This window comes from Oncorhynchus masou, chromosome 25 (assembly GCF_036934945.1).
Source record: "Oncorhynchus masou masou isolate Uvic2021 chromosome 25, UVic_Omas_1.1, whole genome shotgun sequence".
NCBI classification, from domain to species: Eukaryota; Metazoa; Chordata; class Actinopteri; order Salmoniformes; family Salmonidae; genus Oncorhynchus; species Oncorhynchus masou.
The window spans coordinates 10,477,416-10,504,661 of NC_088236.1; the positions used below are offsets into that span (position 1 = coordinate 10,477,416).

Below are 27,246 nucleotides of genomic sequence, written 5' to 3' on the forward strand. Positions count from 1 at the left end.
CTTATTTATTTATTTATTTTAACCTTTATTTAACTAGGAAAGTCGGTTGAGAACAAATTCTTATTTACAATGACGGTCTATCACGGCCAAACCCAGACGACGCTGGGCCAATTGTGCGCCGCCCTATGGGGCTCCCAATCATGGCCAGATGTGATACAGCCTGGATTCGAACCAGGGCTGTAGTGAAGCCTCTTGCACTGAGATGCAGTGCCTTAGACCGCTGTGCCACTCGGGAACTCTACTTGTCAGATAGAGGCAGAAGGATGGAGCTGTGGCTCAGGGACACACGGAGTCTACGAGAGAGCTCTTTGCTCACACACACACACACACACACACACACACACACACACACACACACACACACACACACACACACACACACACACACACACACACACACACACACACACACACACACACACACACACACACACACACACACACACAGATTGCCTGGGTGTTCTTTTCTCTCCCTGACTTCAAGTCTGTTTTTTTGTGCTTCTCGTTCACATCAGAACACAGAATAAAATGGAGGCTGGTGGTGCTGAAATAGCAGAGTGTAATTGACACAGACATTAATCATTACTGTGGAGATAAAGGAGGCTCAGGCTCAATGTCTGTTTTCAACAGTCACATTGTACTGCGCTGTAGTGTAAGCTACCAGAAAGAAACACGTAAACCAAATATAAATAATATCTCTCCAGCTAAGATTAATTCAACTTCACAGTTCTTTAGCTGTTGTGATGAAATTAATTATTATATTTTTGTTATTAGGAATGTCTTTGAGGTTTGAACATGAAAGATCTTCCAATGACAGACAGACAAACAGACAGACAGACAGACAGACAGACAGACAGACAGACAGACAGACAGACAGAAAGACAGACAGACAGACAGACAGACAGACAGACAGACAGACAGACAGACAGACAGACAGACAGACAGACAGACAGACAGACAGACAGGTGTGTGTGTGTGTTTCTGTAGACCGTGTCCTTGGTAGCTGTCTAAGAAACACTGTTGTTGTTCCCTTCAAGCATCTCTTCAGTGTTGACCTCCAACCCCAGTCCGAGGCAAGCCAGCCTTTGTTCCTGTCAGACAGTGCAGGGCAAACCTCTTCTGCCACCCCGCAGATGGTGTGTGTGTGTGTGTGTGTATATATGAATGAGTGAGACGCTGCGTGTCTTCCGGGCCTGTCACCCTGCTGTAAACACACACTGAGCTAAGCTGAGCTGACTTCAGAGATCCTGGACAGCCGTGTGTGTGTGTGTGTGAGTGACAGTTTGTTCGTCGCCGCTTGTATGACTGTATTAGATCAATGGCAGAATATCTTTGTCCCCATGGCCACTCTCATCTTAGGTCATCTTCTCCGTCACACACTGTTTACGCTGTGTGGTTACACGTCTGTATTTATAGTACTTATACGGTGCCGAGGGGGCTTTTCGATACAGTATTCACACCCTGCTGTGAGTAGCCACAGTAGTTATGGTAACTTTAGTAGTTATAGTAGCTACAGTAGTTATGGTAACTTTAGTATTTATAGTAGCTACAGTAGTTATGGTAACTTTAGTAGTTATAGTAGCTACAGTAGTTATGGTAACTTTAGTAGTTATAGTAGCTACAGTAGTTATGGTAACTTTAGTAGTTATAGTAGCTACAGTAGTTATGGTAACTTTAGTAGTTATAGTAGCTACAGTAGTTATGGTAGTAGTTATGGTAACTTTAGTAGTTATAGTAGCTACAGTAGTTATGGTAACTTTAGTAGTTATAGTAGCTATAGTCGTTATGGTAACTATAATAGCTATGGTAGTTATAGTAGTTATGGTAACTTTAGTAGTTATAGTAGCTACAGTAGTTATGGTAACTTTAGTAGCTATAGACGTTATGGTAACTATAGTAGCTATGGTAGTTATAGTAGTTATGGTAAATTTAGTAGTTATAGTAGCTATGGTACCTATAGAAGTTATAGTAGCTACAGTAACTATAGTAGTTATAGTAACTATAGTAGTTACAGTAACCATAGTAGCTATAATAGTTATGGTAACTATAGTAGTTATAGTAACTATAGTAGTTATAGTAGCTATAGTAGTTATATTAGCTACAGTAGCTATAGTAGTTATGGTAACTTTAGTAGCTTTGGTAGCTATGGTAGCTATAGTAGCTTTAGAAGTAGTTGTAGTATTTGTAGTGACTATAGCAGTTATAGTAGCTATAGCAGTTATAGTAGCTATAGCAGTTATATTAACTATAGCAGTTATATTAGCTATAGCAGTTATAGCAGATGTAGTAGCTATAGAATTTATGGTAACTTAGTAGCTATAGAAGCTATAGTAGTTATTTTAGCTATAGTAACTGTAGTAGTTATAGTAGTTATGGTAACTTTAGTAACTATGGTAGCTATAGTAGCCTTATTAGCTATAGTAGTTATAGTAGTTATGGTAACTTTAGTAGCTATGGTAGTTATGGTAACTTTAGTAGTTATAGTAGTTAGGGTAACTTTAGTAGTTCTAGTAACTATAGTAGTTATAGTAACTATAGTTGTTATAGTAGTTATGGTAACTTTCATAGTTATAGTAGCTATAGTAGTTATGGTAGCTATAGAAACTATAGTAGTTATAATAACTATAGTAGTTAGTAGTTATAGTATCTATAGTAGTTATGGTAACTTTAGTAGCAATAGTAGCTATCGTAGCTATAGTAGTTATGGTAACTTTAGTAACTATGGTAGCTATAGTAGCTATAGTAGTTATGAAAACTTTAGTAGTTATAGTAGTTCTAGTAGTTAGTGTAACTTTAGTAGTTCTAGTAACTATAGTAGTTTTAGTAGCAATAGTAGCTGTAGTCGTTATGGTAACTATAGTAGTTATAGTAACTATGGTAACTATAGTAGTTATAGTATTTATAGTAACTATAGTAGTTATAGTAACTATAGTAGTTAGTAGTTATATTAGCTATAGTAGTTATATTAGCTATACTAGTTATATTAACTATATAGTAGTTATAGTAACTACTATAACTATAGTAACTATGGTATCTATAGCAGCTATTTTAGCTATAGCAGTTATTGTAGCTATAGCAGCTATTTTAGCTATAGCAGTTATATTAGCAAAAGTAGCTATAGCAGCTATATTAGCTATAGCAGCTATAGTTGCATCACTGCCTGGTATGGCAATTGCTCGACCACTGACCGCAAGGCACTACAGAGGGTAGTGCATACTGCCCAGTTCATCCCAGTTCATACTGCCCAGTTGCCTGCCATCCAGGACCTCTGCACCAGGCGGTGTCAGAGGAAGGCCCTAAAAATTGTCAAAGACCCCAGTCATAGACTGTTTTCTCTACTACCGCATGGCAAGCGGTACCAAGTGGTACCGAGTGCCAAGTCTAGGGCAAAAAGGCTTCTCAACAGTTTTTACCCCCAAGCCATAAGACTTTTGAACAGGTAATCAAATGGCTACCCGGACTATTTGCATTGTGTGCCCCCACCCCCCAACCCCTATTTTACACTGCTGTTACTCTCCATTTATCATATAGTATAGCATAGTCACTTTAACTATACATTCATGTACATACTACCTAAATTGGCCCGACCAACCAGTGCTCCCGCACATTGGCTAACCGGGCTATCTGCATTGTGTCCCACCACCCGCCAACCCCTCTTTCACGCTACTGCTACTCTCTGTTCATCATATATGCATAGTCACTTTAACCATATATTTTTTGTACTCACTACCTCAATAAGCCTGATTAGCCGGTGTTTGTATGTAGCCTCGCTACTTTTATAGCCTCGCTACTGTATATAGCCTCGCTACTGTATATAGCCTCTCTACTGTATATAGCCTCGCTACTTTTATAGCCTCGCTACTGTATATAGCCTCGCTACTGTATATAGCCTCGCTACTTTTATAGCCTCGCTACTGTATATAGCCTCGCTACTTTTATAGCCTCGCTACTTTTATAGCCTCGCTACTGTATATAGCCTCTCTACTGTATATAGCCTCTCAACTGTATATAGCCTCTCTACTGTATATAGCCTCGCTACTGTATATAGCCTCGCTACTGTATATAGCCTCTCTACTGTATATAGCCTCACTACTGTATATAGCCTCGCTACTGTATATAGCCTCTCTACTGTATATAGTCTCACTACTGCATATAGCATCTCTACTCTATATAGCCTCGCTACTGCATATAGCCTCGCTACTGTTACTTTTCACTGTCTTTTAACTGTTGTTTTTATTTCTTTACTTACATATTGTTCACCTAATACGTTTTTTTGCACTATTTGTTAGAGCCTGTAAGTTAGCATTTCACTGTAATGTCTACACCTGTTGTATTCGGCGCACGTGACATATAAACTTTGATTTGTTATAGCAGTTATAGTAGCTATAGAAGTTATATTAGCTGTAGCAGTTATATTATCTATAGCAGTTATAGTAGCTAAAGCAGTTATAGTAGCTATAGAAGTTATATTAGCTATAGCAGTTATAGTAGCTATAGCAGTTATAGTAGCTTTAGCAGTTATAGTAGCTATTGTAGCTATAGTAGCTATAGCAGTTATAGTAGCTAAAGCAGTTATAGTAGCTATAGCAGTTATATTAGATATAGCAGTTGTATTAGCTATGGTAGCTATAGTAGTTATAGTAGCTATAGTAGTTATAGTAACTATAGTAGTTATAGTAACTATTGTAACTATAGGAACGATAGTAGCTATCGAAATGATAGAAACGATAGTAACTATAGAAGCAATAGTAGCTATAGTAATGATAGTAGCTATAGCAGTTATATTAGCTATAGTAGTTATAGTAACTATAGTAGTTATAGTAGTTATAGAAACTATAGTAGTTATAGTAACTATAGTAGTTATAGTAGCTATAGTAACGATAGTAGCTATAGTAATGATAGTAGCTATCGTAATGATATAAACGATAGTAACTATAGAAGCAATAGTAGCTATAGTAATGATAGTAGCTATAGCAGTTATATTAGCTATAGTAGTTATAGTAACTATAGTAGTTATAGTAGTTATAGAAACTATAGTAGTTATAGTAACTATAGTAGTTATAGTAGCTATAGTAACGATAGTAGCTATAGTAATGATAGTAGCTATCGTAATGATATAAACGATAGTAACTATAGAAGCAATAGTAGCTATAGTAATGATAGTAGCTATAGCAGTTATATTAGCTATAGTAGTTATAGTAACTATAGTAGTTATAGTAGTTATAGAAACTATAGTAGTTATAGTAACTATAGTAGTTATAGTAGCTATAGTAACGATAGTAGCTATAGTAACGATAGTAGCTATAGTAATGGTAGAAGCGATAGTAACTATAGAAGCATTAGTAGCTATAGTAATGATAGTAGCTATAGCAGTTATATTAGCTATAGTAGTTATAGTAACTATAGTAGTTATAGTAGTTATAGAAACTATAGTAGTTATAGTAACTATAGTAGTTATAGTAGCTATAGTAACGATAGTAGCTATAGTAATGATAGTAGCTATAGTAATGGTAGAAGCGATAGTAACTATAGAAGCATTAGTAGCTATAGTAGCTATAGTAGTTATAGTAGTGATAGTAGCTAGAGTAGGTATAGTAGTCATATTATATATACCACTGGGATGGGTCTATACTCTATGTGATGAACAAACATCACTACGTCATTCTATATTCCTCTCATCCTCTGTCACTGTCTGTTAAACTGATCCTTGGGAACCAAAGGGTGCACATTTTAAATTTTGCCTTAGCAATACACCGCTGATTCAAATGAGCAACTCATCATTAAACTTTGTGTGTATTGCAAAGGCAGAATGTGCATCCCATTGGGTGTATAATAATATAGAATAGAATAGAATAAGAAACACAGGTCTACCTAGTCTCTATTTAAATGGCTTTTTGTGCGCAGTAAGTATTTTTTTTGTTTTTTTTTACAATGACTGGAGTATCTGTACGGTGTCTGTCTTCAGTGACATGGCCCTCTGCTTTGGTTGCTTTTTCATTGGTCGAGAAGGCAGTAGGTGCTTTATTCCCATTGGTGGACAGAGGTGTCTGTCTTCAGAGACATGGCCCTCTGCTTTGGTTGCTTTTTCATTGGTCGAGAAGGCAGTAGGTGCTTTATTCCCATTGGTGGACAGAGGTGTCTGTCTTCAGAGACATGGCCCTCTGCTTTGGTTGCTTTTTCATTGGTCGAGAAGGCAGTAGGTGCTTTATTCCCATTGGTGGACAGAGGTGTCTGTCTTCAGAGACATGGCCCTCTGCTTTGGTTGCTTTTTCATTGGTCGAGAAGGCAGTAGGTGCTTTATTCCCATTGGTGGACAGAGGTGTCTGTCTTCAGAGACATGGCCCTCTGCTTTGGTTGCTTTTTCATTGGTCGAGAAGGCAGTAGGTGCTTTATTCCCATTGGTGGACAGAGGTGTCTGTCTTCAGAGACATGGCCCTCTGCTTTGGTTGCTTTTTCATTTGTCGAGAAGACAGTAGGTGCTTTATTCCCATTGGTGGACAGAGGTGTCTGTCTTCAGAGACATGGCCCTCTGCTTTGGTTGCTTTTTCATTGGTCGAGAAGGCAGTAGGTGCTTTATTCCCATTGGTGGACAGAGGTGTCTGTCTTCAGAGACATGGCCCTCTGCTTTGGTTGCTTTTTCATTGGTCGAGAAGACAGTAGGTGCTTTATTCCCATTGGTGGACAGAGGTGTCTGTCTTCAGAGACATGGCCCTCTGCTTTGGTTGCTTTTTCATTGGTCGAGAAGACAGTAGGTGCTTTATTCCCATTGGTGGACAGACTGTGTTCGACTTCAGGGGTGCATCTCAAAGTCCACACCTCATCTCCTTTCCTTGAGATCCCTGAAATGAGGAGGAAGCCTTGGTAGACTATTGAGATGGAAGTAGAGGAGACAAGGAGAGGAGGCCATTTTAGACTATTAAGATCCATCCCGTGTAAAGGTCACTTCCTTCACCTGCCGTCGCAGAGGGAGTCATTACTGAGGCGTCTCCATGACAACCCAGCGGCATGCCATGACAACGCCATGACAACCCAGCAGCAGCTCGCCCTGCATGGGGAGATTTAGCCAGGCTGGATCAGTGATAACAATAACACACTCTCTCTTTCACCCCGACTGACTCTTTTAGACAAATAGGAAATTAAGGAAACATTGGCACTGAAGTGTTATGGTCCGTATACAGTAAAAAAAATATATAGGTATTTTAGGTCCAACATGTCATGAATGCAATCTTCAAGCAGATATGAATCCAATAGAAATCAGAAATCTCAAACCCACCATAAAATGTTTTTCTGCTTGGTCATACAGTATCTTTGGTCTATATGTGTCTTAAAGACACTTTAAAATGTCAACCTTATCCTATGTGACACTGTTTCGACCAGAGAGACAGAATGTTTCCTCCCACTGCCTGACTCAGGGCTCCAGTCTGAGCAGCACTGTAGATGGATGTGGTTAAATGACAGCCCAGTGACCCAGCTCTACCTCAGTCCCTGCCTTCAGACTCCGATCAGTCCTGTCGTGATAATCTGATCTTCATTAATCTGATGTTGTTTAACGAGTTGCCATCTCCCGATTTACACTCTAAAGATACAGTTGAAGTCAGAAGTTTACATACACTTAGGTTGGAGTCATTAAAACTCTTTTTTTTCAGCCAATTCACAAATTTCTTGTTAACAAACAATAGTTTTGGCAAGTCGGTTAGGACATCTACTTTGTGCTTGACATAAGTCATTTTCGCAACAATTGTTTACAGACAAATTATTTCACTTATAATTCACTGTTTCACAATTCCAATGGGTCAGATGTTTACATACACTAAGTTGACGGTGCCTTTAAACAGCTTGGAAAATTACAGAAAATGGTGTCATGGCTTTAGAAGCTTCTGATAGGCTAATTGACATTTTGAGTCAATTAGAGGTGTACCTGTGGATGTATTTCAAGGCCTACCTTCAAATTCAGTGCCTCTTTGCTTGACATCATGGGAAAATCAAAAGAAATCAGCCAAGACCTCAGAAAATAAATTGTAGACCTCCACAAGTCTGGTTCATCCTTGGGAGCAATTTCCAAACGCCCGAAGGTACCACTATTGTACAAACAATAGTACGCAAGTATAAACACCATGGGACCACGCAGCCGTCACACCGCTCAGGAAGGTGACGCATTCTGTCTCCTAGAGATGAACGTACTTTGGTGCAGAAAGTGCAAATCAATCCCAGAACAAGAGCAAAGGACCTTGTGAAGATGCTGGAGGAAACAGGTACAAAAGTATGTATATCCACAGTAAAACGAGTCCTATATCGACATAACCTGAAAGGCTCAGCAAGGAAGAAGCCACGGCTCCAAAACGGCCATAAAACAGCCAGATCGTACTTTTTGGAGAAATATCCTCTGGTCTGATGAAACAAAAATGGAACTGTTTGGCCATGCTTTGCTGCAGGAGGGACTGCTTTGCTGCAGGTGGGACTGGTGCACTTCATAAAATAGATGGCTTTGTGAGGTAGGGAAATTATATGGAAATATCGAAGCAACATCTCAAGACATCAGTCAGGAAGTTAAAAAGTTTGGTTGCAAATGGGTCTTCCAAATGGACAATGACCCCAAGCATACTTCCAAAGTTGTGGAAAAATGGCTTCAGGACAACAAAGTCCAGGGCCAGTTGGTCAGCGCATGCTTTTAGTACACGTCCTGATAATCTGTTTGGCCCTGTGGCCTTGTGAATGTTGACCTTTTTAAAGGTCTTACTCACATAGGCTACAGAGAACATGATCACAAAGTCATCCGGAATAGCTGGTGCTCTCATGCATGCTTCAGTGTTACTTGCCTCGAAGCACGCATACAAGTAATTTAGCTCGTCTAGTTTGCTCGTGTCACTGGGCAGCTCGCAGCTGGGCTTCCGTTTGTAGTCCGTAATATTTTGCAAGCCCTGCCACGTCCGACGAGCGTCAGAGCCGGTGTAGTAGGATTCAATCGTAGTCCTGTACTGACGCTTTGCTTTTTGTCAAACGGCAGTCAAGCATCGATCATCATGTCACCAAAATAAGAACCTCGATATTTATTGGAAAAGAGCATCAAGCGCGTCATCTTGCACTTTCACCACCCTGTGAAATTCATCACAACTTATCTGTAGCCTAATAAACAGCATGGTTTCCTGAGTCGTAGTGGGAGGACCACACCATAGCATCGCGTGACTCAAATATATCAATATTTTAACATAAAGGCATTTCCAATGCCATTTCTTGCATAATACATTTTATCGCCAAGAAAACATACCACCATGTCAAACATGCAATTGATCTGTCTGCATTTATAAAATTGTACCAAAACTTACTGTTTCCATCACAGATGTTGTGATTTTTGTTTTATACGGTATGACTTTACTCGCATAAAAACCGTGGATGGCAACGTGGTTAGTGATTCACAATATTCTGCTTTTGGTCTCAACTCATCTAAAGAATGCTCTGCTTTCGGTCTCAACTCATCTAAAGAATGCTCTGCTTTTGGTCTCAACTCATCTAAAGAATGCTCTGCTCTCGGTCTCAACTCATCTAAAGAATGCTCTGCTTTCGGTCTCAACTCATCTAAAGAATGCTCTGCTTTCGGTCTCAACTCATCTAAAGAATGCTCTGCTCTCGGTCTCAACTCATCTAAAGAATGCTCTGCTTTCGGTCTCAACTCATCTAAAGAATGCTCTGCTTTCGGTCTCAACTCATCTAAAGAATGCTCTGCTTTTGGTTTCAACTCATCTAAAGAATGCTCTGCTCTCGGTCTCAACTCATCTAAAGAATGCTCTGCTCTCGGTCTCAACTTATCTAAAGAATGCTCTGCTCTCGGTCTCAACTCATCTAAAGAATGCTCTGCTTTCGGTCTCAACTCATCTAAAGAATGCTATGCTCTCGGTCTCAACTCATCTAAAGAATGCTCTGCTTTCGGTTTCAACTCATCTAAAGAATGCTCTGCTTTCGGTTTCAACTCATCTAAAGAATGCTCTGCTTCCGGTCTCAACTCATCTAAAGAATGCTCTGCTTTCGGTCTCAACTCATCTAAAGAATGCTCTGCTTTCGGTTTCAACTCATCTAAAGAATGCTCTGCTTCCGGTCTCAACTCATCTAAAGAATGCTCTGCAACTCATCTAAAGAATGCTCTGCTTTCAACTCATCTAAAGAATGCTCTCAACTCATCTAAAGAATGCTTTGCTCTCGGTCTCAACTCATCTAAAGAATGCTTTGCTCTCGGTCTCAACTCATCTAAAGAATGCTCTGCTCTCGGTCTCAACTCATCTAAAGAATGCTCTGCTCTCGGTCTCAACTCATCTAAAGAATGCTCTGCTCTCGGTCTCAACTCATCTAAAGAATGCTCTGCTCTCGGTCTCAACTCATCTAAAGAATGCTCTGCTCTCGGTCTCAACTCATCTAAAGAATGCTCTGCTCTCGGTCTCAACTCATCTAAAGAATGCTCTGCAACTCATCTAAAGAATGCTCTGCTCTCGGTCTCAACTCATCTAAAGAATGCTCTGCTCTCGGTCTCAACTCATCTAAAGAATGCTCTGCTCTCTCAACTCATCTAAAGGTCTCAACTCATCTAAAGAATGCTTTGCTCTCGGTCTCAACTCATCTAAAGAATGCTCTGCTCTCGGTCTCAACTCATCTAAAGAATGCTCTGCTCTCGGTCTCAACTCATCTAAAGAATGCTCTGCTCTCGGTCTCAACTCATCTAAAGAATGCTCTGCTCTCGGTCTCAACTCATCTAAAGAATGCTCTGCTTTCGGTCTCAACTCATCTAAAGAATGCTTTGCTCTCGGTCTAGACTCATCTAAAGAATGCTCTGCTCTCGGTCTCAACTCATCTAAAGAATGCTCTGCTCTCGGTCTCAACTCATCTAAAGAATGCTCTGCTCATCTAATTGATGGGAACTTTATCAAAGCTCAGACTAGTCTCTTTCTGTTGTTATCCGCTCCGTGGCAATCTAGGTTACGGCTCTCTATTGAGTCACAGACATCACATATTGCCTTGACAAATTGGATGAGAGTGTGTGTGTGTGTGTGTGTGTGTGTGTGTGTGTGTGTGTGTGTGTGTGTGTGTGTGTGTGTGTGTGTGTGTGTGTGCGCGCACACGTGTGAATTCTAGTTCAGAGTCACACTGTTTCATCTGTCAAAAATCCACAGAAGTCACATCATCAAGCCTGAGATTTAACAACAACAGAAGAGGCTGATTCTCGCCGGCCTCTCTGCCTCTCACTGCTGTTCCATGGCTCTGCTAGGATTACTGCAGATTGGACATCTAAGAGACAAACTTGAGCTGTTCTCTGTGTGTGTCTCTGCCGATGGGATATACAGTATAGCTTGTTTCAATTGTTTGTATTGTCGTGCTTTCGTGTGTGTGTGTGTGTGTGTGTGTACACCCATTTTCATCTGTTTATCTGTTTTTCCACCCACTCTTCTCTTTCAATAGATCCTCTTTCCTCTCTCCTCTAATCTGTTGTCCTCTTGTCTGTGTTGTAGGCTGGAGCTGCTGTGATCTGAGGCACTGTCCCTACATGCCTGTACCAGTCTAAGGACTCCAGTAGTTGCTTTCAACCACACCATCTCCACATTACCACAGGACCATAGGGTCCAACCCTGGCCTCTGCTCCAAGGAGCCACCTAACTGCCCTCCACACCCATTGATGGTTCTAGAAGGTGAGTCTCTGTCTGCCACCTCATTCCTGTTGGTATACTCTGAAGATGCCTTCTTTTCTTCCTTCCTTATTTCCCTAATTCCCTCCTTCCTTCCTCTTGTTCTTCTTAATATGATTGATGAATACTGCACAACTTAAACACTTTCCCCCACAAATCCCCCCACTTTCCCCAAAACATGTGTAAATATTGGACTATAAATTGTGCCTTCCTGTATTAAAACTATGCTAAAATGTTTGTTCTATTCTACTGAGCCATTTACTTTATATTCGTATTATAATAGTTGATTATTACTTATTGTTGTATTGTCGAGAACGGACATCCAAGTAAGCATTTCATTGGATGACTGTATACTGTATTTATCCTGCACCTACGAGGAATAAAACGTAAACCTTTTTCTCTGCTACCTACTGAGAGTTTACTGGAAGGAAATAGAGGTTCTATTTTAAACAACAACATGAAAGCCTTCATCAAAGGACTTTAGTTGATTTAAAAAAAATAATAATAAGCATTATTGACCTCTTATAGTCCTGAATATATCTTGCACGTTCAATTTGTTCTTCCAATCAAAATGCTTGGTTGGACTTTCTGCCAGATAGAAACAATGATAATGTAGACTTTTCCCTTTTCCCAGGGAATTCCGCCAGCCAATGATTGGATAGAGAGAAATGTTTAGCTAGAGATACTGTAAATGTGTGTGTGTGTGTGTGTGTGTGTGTGTGTGTTCTGTGATGCCTCATTAACTTGACTGTGGAGGGTCCTCTCTCTTGCTATATCTCACTCACTCACTCACTCACGTGTGTTGACTGTCACATCTACAGGTTATAGGTTAGACAAACTAGCCTCAGAGTTAATAAACTTTTAAATGACTGGTCAAGGGATCTCACACACACACACACACACACACACACACACACACACACCACTGTAGGTCCTATAGCGTTAGCTCTGGCTCTAATTCAGTGGGCAGATGGTACTTGGCCGTAGTGTTTTAGTATGTTATAGAGTAATGTGTTTTTATAGTATTTGTCTATCTGCTGTTGGTGCCATCTGCAGCCTCTACTGCCTCATACTGAACATTCTATAGTATCTGCCCATCTACAGTTGAAGTCAGAGGTTTACATATGAATGGTAGCCAGGTACAGCTCAAGCTGTAGTAAAAACCCCTGGCACCCAGCCACCGTTCCATCGTACTCCCTGGGAGCGCCAGACGGAGGGCACCGGATCCGGACGCCGGTGGAGGGGTAGGTGGTGCTGGTGGAAGAGGAGCTGGGGGTGAGGTAGGGAGGCCACTCCTCTCCCAGCGGTCCATCCTCTCCATCATCTGGTCCATTGCCGACCCGATCCGGTGGAGAATGGCCGTATGGTGAAGGACTCGCTCCTCCAACGATGGGAGAGGAAGTGCAGTTGCTCCTGCTGACTCCATTCCAAAACGGTGCAGGATTCTGTCAGAGTCTTCTAGGAGTAGTGGGTTTGGAGTCAGGCGCAGAGAGCCGAGGGTTCGGAAAAAAGTATTTTATTCCGGTACAAACGGTCAAACTACTTGGCGCATAAAACTGACCGGGCCAAACACAGGACCCAAACAGGAAAAAAGACTTTACAAAAGACACATCCACAAACCAACAGAGGAACCATCCCGCACAAACCTAGGCGGGCCTAACAGGCTTAAATAGACATAAATCAAGAAACAAAATAAGGGACAGGTGCAACTAATAAGACCAAACGAACAGAAAAGGAAAAAGGGATCGGTGGCAGCTCGTAGACCGGCGCCCGTACAGGCAGGGGAGACACCTTCAGTGGGACTCGTGACATCAACACATTTCTTGTTAACAAACTATAGTTTTGGCAAGTCGGTTAGGACATCTACTTTGTGCAGGACACAAGTAATTTTTACAACAATTGTTTGCAGACAGATTATTTCACTTATAATTCACTGTCTCACAATTCCAGTGGGGCAGAAGTTTACATACACTAAGTTGACTGTGCCTTTAAACAGCTTGGAAAATTCCAGAAAATGATGTCATGGCTTTAGAAGCTTCTGATAGGCTAATTGACATCATTTGAGTTAATTGCAGGTGAACCTGTGGATGTATTTCAAGGCCTACCTTCCAACTCATTGCCTCTGCTTGACATCATAGGAAAATCAGAAGAAATCAGCCAAGACCTCAGGAAAGAAATTGTAGACCTCCACAAGTCTGGTTCATCCTTGGGAGCAATTTCCAAACACCTGAAGGTACCAAGTTCATCTGTACAAACAATAGTACACAAGTATAAACACCATGGGACCACGCAGCCGTCATACCGCTCAGGAAGGAGACGTGTTATGTCTCCTAGAGATGAACGTACTTTGGTGCGAATCAATCCCAGAGCAACAGCAAAGGACCTTGTGAAGATGCTGGAGGAAACAGAATGTGACTGGCAGAATGGGTGTTGTATGCTGCAGTAGATATCTCAGATAGGATGGAGGCTTAAGAGGGTTTTATAAATAAGTATCAACCAGTGGGTCTTGCGACGGGTATACAGAGATGACCAGTTTAAGGGGGGGATAGAGTGCAGTGATATATAGTGTCCTATAAGGAGCATTGGTGGCAAATCTGATGGCCCAATGGTAAAGAACATCTAGCCGCTCTAGAGCACCCTTACCTACTGATCTATAAATTATGTTTCCGTAATCTAGCATGGGTAGGATGGTCATCTGAATCAGGGTTAGTTTGGCAGCTGGGGTGAAAGAGGAGCGATTACGATAGAGTCTAGATTTAACCTTAGCCTGCAGTCTAGATTTAACCTTAGCTTGATATGTGCTGAGAGAAGGACAACGTACCACCAAGCCATACTCCCAAATACTTGTATAAGGTGACTACCTCAAGCTCTAAACCCTCAGAGGTAGTAATCACACCGGTGGGGAGAGGGGCATTCTTCTTTCTAAACCACATGACCTTTGTTTTGGAGGTGTTCAGAACAAGGTTAAGGGTAGAGAAAGCTTGTTGGAGACTAAGAAAGAAAACTTTGTTGTAGAGCGTTTAACACAAAACCCAGGGAGGGGCCAGCTGAGTAGAAGACTGTATCACCGGCATATAAATGGATGAGAGAGCTTCCTACTGCCTGAGTTATGTTGTTGATGTAAATTGAGCACAGCGTGGGGCCTACGATCGAGCCTTGGGGTACTCCCTTGGTGACAGGCAGTGGCCAAGACCGCAGATGTTTTTCTGACTTCATACACTTCACTCTTTGAGAGAGGTAGTTAGTAAACCAGACCCAAAACCAATACTCCTTAGCCAGCCCACAAGAATGGTATGGTCTACCGTATCAAAAGCTTTAGCCAAGTCAATAAAAATAGTAGCACAACATTGCTTAGAATCAAGGGCAATGGTGACATAAAGGTCATAAATTAAGGTTGCAGTGACACATCCATAACCTGAGCAGAAATCAGATTGCATACCCGAGAGAATACTATAGACATCAAGAAAGCCACTCAGTTGATTATTCACAAGTTTTTCCAACACTTTTGATAAACAGGGCAAAATAGAATTGGCCTATAACAGTTGTGATCAGCTTGATCTCCCCCTTTAAATAAAGGACGAACCGTGACTGCCTTCCAAGCAATGGGAACCTCCCCAGAGAGGAGATACAGGTTGAACAGGTAAGAGATGGGCTTGGCATTAATGAAGAAATGTTACAAAACATATTACATTCTTATTTATAATAAAAGGGACTTCAAAATGGCACAAATTATTTACCATCCGTTTATATTCTACACAACATCATCTGAAACAACCAAAACAAACGGCAAATGAATCCAACAAGTGTGTAGAGTCACAAGCTTGATGTAGTCATTGTGTGATAGGAATATGGGACCAAATACTTAACTTTCAACTAAATATAATACACAAGTGAATTTGTCCATTTACTGATAACACAAAAAGTGTAAACGTAAAACAGATATTTATGAAAATGCCCTCAAATAAAAGTTGACATTCTGTACTGTCACCTCACCTCATATAAAACATTTAATCTCAAATCCAAAATGCTGGAGTATAGAGACAAATTAAACGTTTTAGCTTCACTGTCCAAATAAATACAGATGGAATTGTAGGATATTCCTTCTGATCCAGAGAGGTTGAGCTGCTTTTCAGGTGGTGTATTTAATGAGCATCTCATATTACAATTGCTGACTTGATCAGTTTAGCCTTTTAGATCACACATTAATTAATATTACATGGACAGGGGGGCCCTGGTCCTAGTCAGCACTCCAACTCTGAGATGCTTGATACATACAACTCCTAGTCTGATTTGATCTGCAGAGAGGAAACAGAAAGGAAACCGAGTAGAAAGAGAGAGGAAACCGAGAGAGGAAACCAAGAGGGAAGAGAGAGGAAACAGAGAGAGGACACCAAGTAGAAAGAGAGAGGAAACCGAGAGAGGAAACCGAGTAGAAGGAGAGAGGAAACCGAGTAGAAAGAGAGAGGAAACCGAGAGAGGAAACCAAGTAGAAAGAGAGAGAGGAAACCAAGTAGAAAGAGAGAGGAAACCAAGTAGAAAGAGAGAGGAAACCAAGTAGAAAGAGAGAGAAATCAGAGAGAGGAAACCGAGTAGAAAGAGAGAGGAAACCAAGAGGGAAGAGAGAGGAAACAGAGAGGACACCAAGTAGAAAGAGAGAGGAAACCGAGAGAGGAAACCAAGCAGAAAGAGAGAGGAAACCGAGAGAGGAAACCAAGTAGAAAGAGAGAGGAAACTGAGTAGAAAGAGAGAGGAAACCGAGTAGAAAGAGAGAGAAAACCGAGAGAGGAAACCAAGTAGAAAGAGAGAGAGGAAACCAAGTAGAAAGAGAGAGTAAACCGAGTAGAAAGAGAGAGGAAACCAAGTAGAAAGAGAGAGGAATCAGAGAGAGGAAACCGAGAGAGGAAACCAAGAGGGAAGAGATAGGAATCAGAGAGAGGAAACCAAGTAGAAAGAGAGAGGAAACCGGGTAGAAAGAGAGAGGAATCAGAGAGAGGCAACCAAGTAGAAAGAGAGAGGAATCAGAGAGAGGAAACCAAGTAGAAAGAGAGAGGAAACCGGGTAGAAGGAGAGAGGAAACCGAGAGAGGAAACCAAGTAGAAAGAGAGAGGAATCAGAGAGAGGAAACCGAGAGAGGAAACCGAGTAGAAAGAGAGAGGAAACCGAGTAGAAAGAGAGAGGAATCAGAGAGAGGAAACCGAGTAGAAAGAGAGAGGAAACCAAGAGGGAAGAGAGAGGAAACAGAGAGAGGACACCAAGTAGAAAGAGAGAGGAAACCGAGAGAGGAAACCAAGCAGAAAGAGAGAGGAAACCGAGAGAGGAAACCAAGTAGAAAGAGAGAGGAAGCTGAGTAGAAAGAGAGAGGAAACCGAGTAGAAAGAGAGAGGAAACCGAGAGAGGAAACCAAGAGGGAAGAGATAGGAATCAGAGAGAGGACACCAAGTAGAAAGAGAGAGGAAACCGAGAGAGGAAACCAAGCAGAAAGAGAGAGGAAACCGAGAGAGGAAACCAAGTAGAAAGAGAGAGGAAACCGAGTAGAAAGAGAGAGGAAACCAAGTAGAAAGAGAGAGGAAACCGAGTAGAAAGAGAGAGGAAACCAAGTGGAGAGGAAACAGTATGCACCAGTTTGTCTATCTCAAGAGGAGACATATCTGTCCTGGTGGCCATGGGGAGGAATAAGGAATGGATGTTGTGAAATATTGATTCTCAATCTCTCTTGCCTCTGCAGTCAATTTGTTTTTGCAATGCATGTTGGGAATCATCCTGTGAGGAGATAGCAGCGGGTCTGAGTCACTAGAGCCTGCCTGGCGTTATAGGAAATAAATAATCATAAAAGATATACCAAAATAATGTAATTTTTATTAATGTTTGATTCACCGTGTATCATGTGTGCAGTGGACAGAGTTGTACTTTAGCGGTACACACAGCTTGGATTCGAGACCAAGCTTGGATTCGAGACAGTGAACATCTTTTCCATCTTTAACTAATGAAATTGTGCAAAATTATTTCATAAGAGCTGATGGTGTGTTTCCTGTCTGAGTGTGTTTGTGGGGGTTGGATCTATTTTAGCACAATGCTCCAGTTACTTTTTAACATCCAAAGTAGAAAAGCCGAGCGGCTTTTGTACAGATTATAGTTGAATTGCGGGAACCCGAGATTTACGGCCCAAAACCACTCCCTTTTCCCCGGATAAATAACTGCGAGAAACCAGTAAATTATAATACATTATTTATAAACAAGATGGCGTAAAATGGAACTGTTAAATGATATGCAATATCTAAACATGGCTTCTCTACGGCCTCTGCATGATGAATCGTCAACGCTCATGGAGGGGACAGACAGCCCATCTCAGAATGGAGAGCAGTTCACAATGCATGTAGACCTTTTTTTCTTGTGACAGGTAGGTCTATATTTGCTACAACATAGTTTATTCTAATATGAAGACAGAATACACGTCTAATTTACCCATTTCCATCTTGCTTCACCTTGTTTTTTTAATGGTAAAGATTGATATTGTTTTATTTGCAGCTGCAGAGTTTTGAAACAGCCTATCACACAAATATTGTTGCTTTAAAGCAGTGCACGCGCTAACACTCTCTCAGTCTCTCTTTCTGCATTAACTCCATTTAAAGTCATTTAAAGCGTACTGTTAGTTAGCTATAAAACGTTAGATGGCTGGCTCACTAGCTAACATTACATGTATGATCTGTGCATTTATATTATTTGAATCAGAAATCCATTTGCATTACTAGTTATTGGCATTTTCTATTTTGTTAGCTTTAGCTACCTGCAGCTATGACAATATTTGTATTGGTAGTAGTATGAGTTGGGGTTATGCCGGTTCATTATTTAGCTAGCTAGCTACCTAGCTAGCTACATGTCTAAACAAAGAATTCCACTTCAGATGGATTATTGCATGACCCATCAAATTAGCAGGGTGATTACGGATATCAATTGTATTTCATGAACATGTGTACATGTCTAGACAATAGTGACCCATCCACTCAGCTAGATGTGGCTGGGGGGGGTATAGCATTTCTTTCACATGACCCATCAATTTAGACAAGTGTTTCGGGTAAGCATCATCTAATAACGATCAAATATTAATAAGATATCTTTATCTGGACACTTTTTCTATTTTTGATATTGCAATGCAAGTTCTATCACTGTACCGTTTACACCTTCTGTATGCTGTGCATGTGACAAATAAACGTAGATTTTACTTTATATAGCGTGTTTACCACATGGCCTCACATTAATTATTAAAGAGATGGGTGGGACTAAGGCTAAAACAAATCAAAATATATTTTATATTTGAGATTCAAAATAGCCACCCTTTGTCATGATGACAGCTTTACACACTATTGGCATTCTCTCAACCAGCTTCACCTGGAATGATTTTCCAACAGTCTTGAAGGAGTTCCCACATATGCTGAGCACTTGTTGGCTGCTTCTCCTTCACTCTGTGGTCCGACTCATCCCAAACCATCTTAATTTGGTTGAGGTCAGGGGATTGTGGAGGACGGGTCATCTGATGCAGCACTCCATAACTCTCCTACTTGGTAAAATAGCCCTTACACAGACTGGAGGTATGTTGGGTCATTGTTGGGTCATTCAATTAGAAGTTCAAACTGATTGGGAATAGACCTGGAAAGTATGACAGAACTTTGCAGGCTAACTCCTCCCCCTTTGGCAGTTTTATATTGATGGAAAATGTTGTAGTTGGGTATGGAAATCTCAGAATTGTTGGTGGCCTTAGTAAGCCAGGATTCAGACATGGCAAGGACATCAGGGTTGGCGGAGTGTGCTAAAGCAGTGTGTAAAACAAACTTAGGGAGGAGGCTTCTGATGTTAACATGCATGAAACCAAGGATTTTTCGATCACAGATGTCAGCAAATGAGGGTGCCTGGGGACACGCAGGGCCTGGGTTTACCTCCACATCATCCGAGGAACAGAGGAGGAGTAGGATGAGGGTATGGCTAAAGGCTATCAAAACTGGTCGCCTAGAACGTTGTAGACAAAGAATAAAAGGAGCAGATTTCTGAGCGTGGTAGAGTAGATTCAGGGCATAATGTGCAGACAGGGGTATGGTGGGGTGCGGGTACAGCGGAGGTAAGCCCAGGCACTGAGTGATGATAAGAGAGGTTGTATCTCTGGATAAGCTGGTTATAATGGGTGAGGTCACCACATGTGTGGGAGGTGGGACAAAGGAGGTATCAGAGGTATAATGAGTGGAACTTGGGGCTCCGCAGTAAACTAAAACAATGATAACTAACCTAAACAACAGTATGCAAGGCATATTGACATATGAGAGAGACATACAGCGAGGCATAAAGTAATCACAGGTGTTGATTTGGAGAGCTAACTAAGACAACAACGGGGGTGAGACAACAACAGCTGATCAGCTAAAACAACAACCTATAAAATGGCGATGACTGGGCAGAGAGGGTCAGTTAACTACACACAGAGCCTGAGTTCGCGGCCGGGGCCAACAGATCATTAAAAAAAATATATATATAAATAAATAAACAAACAGAATGGAGTACCGTGATTAATGGACATCAATTAATGAATGAATGATTAATGAAATGTATTTAATATATGTCTCATTAAATTAATTTAATAGATGTGTCATTAAATGTATTTAATAGATGTGTCATTAAATGTATTTAATAGATGTCTCATTAATTGTATTTAATAGATGTCTCATTAATTGTATTTAATAGATGTCTCATTAATTGTATTTAATAGATGTCTCATTAAATGTATTTAATAGATGTCTCATTAAATGTATTTAATATATGTCTCATCAGGCTCAGGTAGCATCAGTTTGGAGTTTTCATGCTGATCAAAGCTCTAATCAAATCTAGACATATTAATATGCTTTATAACACTTTATAATGCATTATAATGCTTTTGAAATGACACTTCCGGTTTTGGAGGGAAATACCAGGTTACCTGGGAGAAAAGTGATTTATTCTCGGGATGGAACATTTGTAAAATACCAGAAAAATATTAACCCCTTGTTACGAATCCCTTTTGGCCCGACAGTCTAGGGGGGATGGTAATGAGACTCGTAACATAACTCATGCAAATTATTATTGTGACAAAGGAAAAGTGTGAACGAAATAAGCACGACAACTGAAATCTACCGTCAAACTCTAGGTTTATTTATAAACACACGGTAATGGGGGGAGCAGGAAAAGGGGCTGAGCTGGACCCAAGGAAAGAAACAATAAGCATCCAAAACACCCCTGAGCTAGACTAGCCTACTTTAACAACAGCTAACTAACTAACCAAAAATACAGTGGGTGGTCCGCCCAGTTCTAACTAGTGTATTTAACAAAGTTCACCTACGGGTAGTGTATGCCCATGGGCGACTTGTCTTGGTTTCCCCCTTTTCCACCAGCAATCAAACACAAACACCATAACCAAAAACAATACTCACAGGTGATGACAAAGTGCTATGAGGTGCTTAAACAAAAGAGAGGTTACGACACAAAGCGAGAGTGAAACACAGAGACCTACAGACATGGCATTTACAGAGAGATTGAGCTGAGCTGAGCTGAGCTGAGCTGGGCTCCAGAACAAACAAATGGGGTTTTTAAACCATGGGGAAGGAACTGTGATAGGTCAGGAAATTGGAGGAGGTGTGTCTTCTGATTGATGATTGATTGGGGAGTGATGATTTTCACCTGTGAGGGGAGAAGGAGAGAAAAGAAACACACACACAGGATACACACACACACACACACAGGATAACTGTATCCGTAACACTCCCACCCTTAAAAGAGCAACCCTAGGGGTTGCGACTACAGTATTTCAATTAATACTCCCAACAAAGCAACAACCTTGCAAAACATGCAGAAATCATTTTCACACACGAGACAAAGCATCTGCCAACACATTATCAGAACCCTTTTTGTGGCGGATCTCCAAATTATAATTTTGTACAATCAGCGCCCAACGCATAAGGCGCTGGTTCTGGTTGTACATTCGGTGGAGAAAAACTAAGGGGTTATGGTCAGTATATACAATCACGGGTAGGGCACTGGAACCAATATATACTTCAAAGTATTGCAGAGCCAACAACAAAGCAAGAGCTTCTTGTTCTATTGTCGCATAGTTTGTTTGACATTTATTAAATTTACGTGAAAAATAACAAACGGGATGATCCACTCCACTCTTCTCCTGCTGCAGTAGAACAGCACCAGCACCTCTGGCACTAGCATCTACCTCAAGTTTGAACGGTTGTTCAAAATCAGGAGCAGCAAGTACAGGTGTACTACATAAGAGTGCTTTCGCTGATTCAAAAGCTCTCTTACAATCAGGGGACCACTCAAATGATCTAGCCGGACTAAGCAAATCGGTCAATGGAGCAACTACCGCAGAGAAATTTTTACAGAAGCTACGGTAGTAGCCAACCATCCCTAAAAAACGGCGTAGCTCTCGTCTGGTGGTAGGTGCAGGGAATGCAGTTATAGCCAAGACCTTGGCATTAACAGGGCGCACCTGTCCATGGCCAACCTCTTTACCGAGATAGGTAACAGTAGCCTTCCCAAACTCGCACTTTGCCAAGTTCACGGTTAGAGAAGCAGCTGCCAACCGTTCACATACTACCCTTATCGAGTCAACATGATCTGACCACTCAGACGAATAAATCACTAGGTCATCAAGGTATGCACTACAATTAGGAACGCCAGCTAATACGGAGTTAACCAGTCGTTGGAAGGTGGCTGGTGCATTTCGCATCCCAAAAGCCATGACTGAGTACTGTAGGAAGTTGTCTGGGGTCACAAAGGCAGAAATCTCAGAAGCACGTGAAGTTAACGGAACCTGCCAGTAACCTTTTAAGAGGTCTAACTTAGTTACATACTTAGCAGCACCAATAGTGTCGATACAGTCGTCCAGTCGGGGTAACGGGAACGAATCTGGCATAGTGACAGAATTTACCTTTCGATAATCCGTACATAACCTGGACGTACCATCAGGTTTAGGAACCAAAATGCAAGGAGAACTCCAAGGGCTTGAACTTGGCTTAGCCTGGTCATTCTCCAACAAATATCTCACCTCATCCCTCATTATCTTCCTCTTGGAAGCGTTGATACGATATGGGTGTTGCTTGATAGGTGTAGCATTTCCAACATTAATGTCATGTTCCAACACATTTGTGCGAGTAGGAACGTCATTAAAGAGACATGGAAAACTGTGTAGTAGCCTCACAATATCATTGGCCTGTCCATCCGTTAAATGAACCAGACCGGACCGGATAGACAGCAGCATTTCTGAGTTGGGCAATCTAACACACTGCTGCTGAGTATTGCGCAACTCCAAGCCATCAACATCATCAATATGACAGTCCACTATCATAGCAGTAGTAGCAGAGGAGACAGCAGTACCTTCCTCTGTTTTTGAACTCTCTAACTGTGTGATGGGTCGGGTGTGGTAAGCTTTCAACATGTTAATGTGACACACACGAGATTGGCGTTGTCTATCAGGAGTTTGAAGCACATAGTTTCACTTATTTTCTTTTCAATTAAATAAGGACCCGAGAAACGAGCTGACAGTGAAGATCCTGGAACAGGTAATAACACCAGTACTTGGTCACCTGGCTGTAGTGGACGAGAAACAGCCTCTTTATCATATTGTCTTTTCATGCTCCTCTGTGAGGAAGACAGAGCTTCCTTTGCGAGAGCACAAGCTTGGTGTAGGCGCTCACGAAAGCGACTAACGTAGTCCAACACATTCTCATCTCTGGTACACAACTCTTGGGACAAGAACTGTTCTTTAAGGACTTTCATTGGTCCTCTCATTGTGTGACCAAACACCAGTTCAGCCGGGCTGAAACCTAGGGACTCCTGCACAGTTTCACGAGCAGCAAACAAAACTAGAGGAACTCCCTCATCCCAATCTTTCTCAGATTCCAAACAATATTTACGTAGCATAGACTTCAGTGTCTGATGCCATCTTTCAAGTGCACCCTGAGACTCTGGGTGATAGGCGCTTGACACACGGTGCGTAATTGACAAGGATTTTAACACCTGCCTGAAGAGCTTGGATAGGAAATTGGTACCTTGATCGCTTTGTACCACCCTAGGTAACCCGAATGTCGTGAAGAATTTTATTAAGGCTTTACTCACTACCGGGGCTGTAATCCTTCTCAGAGGAATGGCCTCGGGGTATCTTGTAGCCATACACATTATCGTTAACAAAAACTGGTTACCCGATTTTGTCTTCGGTAACGGTCCGACACAATCAACCACCACATGCTCAAATGCTTCACCTATGACAGGTATGGGACAAAGAGGAGCGGGAGGAATAACCTGATTTGGTTTTCCTATTATCTGACATGTGTGGCATGTCCGACAGAACTGAGCCACATCTTGTTTTAAACCCGGCCAAAAGAAATGTCGAAGGATCCGATCATAAGTTTTTGTGATTCCTAAATGACCAGACCACTGGTGATCATGAGCAAGGGATAACACATTTTGTCGAAAGGCTGTAGGAATTACTATTTGGTAAACAGCATTCCAATCTCCATCCGCGTCAACATGGGATTTCCATTTACGCATGAGGAGATTACCATCAATGAAGTAAGCCACGTTCTTCTTCTTTACATCTTCCAATGAGACAACACTAGAAAAACATTTAGCAAGCTTGTTGTCAACCTTTTGGTTAGCAATCAGCTGCTCACGAGTGACTGGTAACTGTATTGCATCAGCAATAAGTTCAACGTTCTTTGATTCTTTCCTAGGCTGTTTGTCAGAGGTGATCAGCTTCTCAGAGGTATCACACAATCCATCCTCTTGATCAACCTCTTTGAACAGAACAGTGTTCGACAAATCTATCTCATCACCCTCTTGTCGTGCCTGAGCACGAGTGACGGCACAAGCGGGGAACACATGTGGATAATTCTGTGCCAGCTCATTCGAGAGAGAGTGGTCACTTTTATCCAATACTTCCAATACGGGTACTACATTTCCTCCGGCAATATCGTTACCCATTATGAAGGTCACACCTTTCACTGGCAACATAGGGCGTACCCCCACTCTGAATATTCCACTGATTAACTCAGAGTGTACTTTCACAAAGTGCAATGGCACTGGGACAAAACCCATTTCAATACCCTGCACTAACACACTGGAACCACAGTATGTATCGTCAGACAAGGGCAACACATCAGACAATATAAACGACTGCGCCGCACCAGTATCTCTAAGGATTTTAACCGGTCGTTGAGACGCTTCGTCATTCGTTAGGGACACAAACCCCTCGAAAATGAATGGTTCATAACTGCGGTCGGGGACTGAGACTTTCAAACTACAGTTACCCTGAGGCACCTGTTTTGTTGCAGACCTCACAACCGTACGAATTAGAGCAACACCTGTTGGTGGCTTGGCACGAAGAGGCATCCCTTGTTTGCGTTTAAGCAGGAAGCAATCATTAATCATATGTCCTACTTTATGACAATAGAAACATGGACGCTCATTCTTCTGGCGTGCTTGACACACTACTGCTGGCCGACTAGGACTAAAGGTAGGAAACTCAGTGGCTCTACTCTCAGTTTGAGCCGAAAACACACTCTTGTGCGTCAACACAAACTCGTCTGCCAACACAGACGCTTCTGCCAGGGAGGATACTTTCTGTTCGTTTAGGTAAACTACAATGCGTTCGGGTAAGCAATTTTTAAACTCTTCCAACAAGATTAACTCCCGGAGAGAGTTGAAATCAGTTACCTTACTAGCAGCATGCCATTTATCAAACAGATTTCCTTGTCTCTAGCAAATTCCACATAAGTCTTACTAGAAGACTTTCTATGAGACCTAAATCTCTGTCGGTATGCCTCAGGCACAAGCTCATAGGCACGAAGAACAGTAGCTTTGACCACTTCATAATTCAAACTGTCCTCCAGAGGTAGCGCTGACAAAACCTCTTGGGCTTTACCAGTTAATTTACACTGAAGTAATAGGCACCAAACCTCTTCAGGCCATTTCAATGCTACGGCTATACGCTCAAATACACAAAAATAGGAGTCAACCTCTGACTCTCTGAACAAAGGTACTAAGGCAATCTGCCTACTAATGTCAAACGTGTTTGAGGACACAGCAGGTGAGGACGGCTCACAAACAGGCACAGTAGGACCGGAGGCTAGCCTCGCTGTCTCTGCCTCAAGTTCCATCTGGCGCATTTTGAACTCCAACTGCCTTTGTTCTCTGTCTGCCTCAATTTTACACATCTCTAAATGCCGTTGTTCTCGTTCTTTTTCTGCCTCTATTTTACACATCTCCAACTGGAGAGTCTCTCGCCTAATTTGGGCTCTCTCTTCCACCTCCAGTTGGAACTGTGCTAAACAGACATCCCTCCTGGCATCACCATTTGACAGTGGGGAGAGTGGATCAAAATGGGACAATGTGGCTGGTGTTTTAGCCTCTCCCTCATTATCAGACACCAATGGTCTTACAGGAGCAGCAACATCCGCTACAGGGGTAGTAGTCTCAGGCAGCGGTAACACAAGCACCTGCTCTTCCAACAATACATTTAATACTAGCCGTTTCACCTCCGCCTTAACTAAACTCTGCGGAATCGATACTGAATAATGGTCAACCAAGGTCATTAAATCAACTCTACGACATTTGTCAAAAACCTCCCACAAAGGGTTATCCAAAAAAGATTTCAAATCAAAAGTAGTCATTTTTACACTACTTCACAAGTGCCAAAGGAAATAGCAAACACTAATGCTACTTCAGCTATGACGCACAACACTGAACTATACCACTACAACAATCTACATGAGCGGCATGGGTGTCAGTTATGACATATCCCGGATGAGCCCCCACTTATGTTACGAATCCCTTTTGGCCCGACAGTCTAGGGGGATGGTAATGAGACTCGTAACATAACTCATGCAAATTATTATTGTGACAAAGGAAAAGTGTGAACGAAATAAGCACGACAACTGAAATCTACCGTCAAACTCTAGGTTTATTTATAAACACACGGTAATGGGGGAGCAGGAAAAGGGGCTGAGCTGGACCCAAGGAAAGAAACAATAAGTATTCAAAAACACCCCTAAGCTAGACTAGCCTACTTTAACAACAGCTAACTAACTAACCAAAAATACAGTGGGTGGTCCGCCCAGTTCTAACTAGTGTATTTAACAAAGTTCACCTACGGGTAGTGTATGCCCATGGGCGACTTGTCTTGGTTTCCCCCTTTTCCACCAGCAATCAAACACAAACACCATAACCAAAAACAATACTCACAGGTGATGACAAAGTGCTATGAGGTGCTTAAACAAAAGAGAGGTTACGACACAAAGCGAGAGTGAAACACAGAGACCTACAGACATGGCATTTACAGAGAGATTGAGCTGAGCTGAGCTGAGCTGAGCTGGGCTCCAGAACAAACAAATGGGGTTTTTAAACCATGGGGAAGGAACTGTGATAGGTCAGGAAATTGGAGGAGGTGTGTCTTCTGATTGATGATTGATTGGGGAGTGATGATTTTCACCTGTGAGGGGAGAAGGAGAGAAAAGAAACACACACACAGGATACACACACACACACAGGATAACTGTATCCG

At 41.7% G+C, this 27,246-nt stretch overlaps 1 protein-coding gene across 1 annotated transcript in view; it reads left to right on the forward strand.

Moving 5' to 3' along the window:
- Positions 1-27,246, forward strand: part of LOC135513767 (amyloid-beta A4 precursor protein-binding family A member 1-like) — a 133,278-nt gene that overhangs the window by 42,717 nt on the left and 63,315 nt on the right. The window contains 1 exon segment of the mRNA XM_064936682.1: positions 11,493-11,669. The gene's annotated coding sequence lies outside the window, so the exon portion shown is untranslated.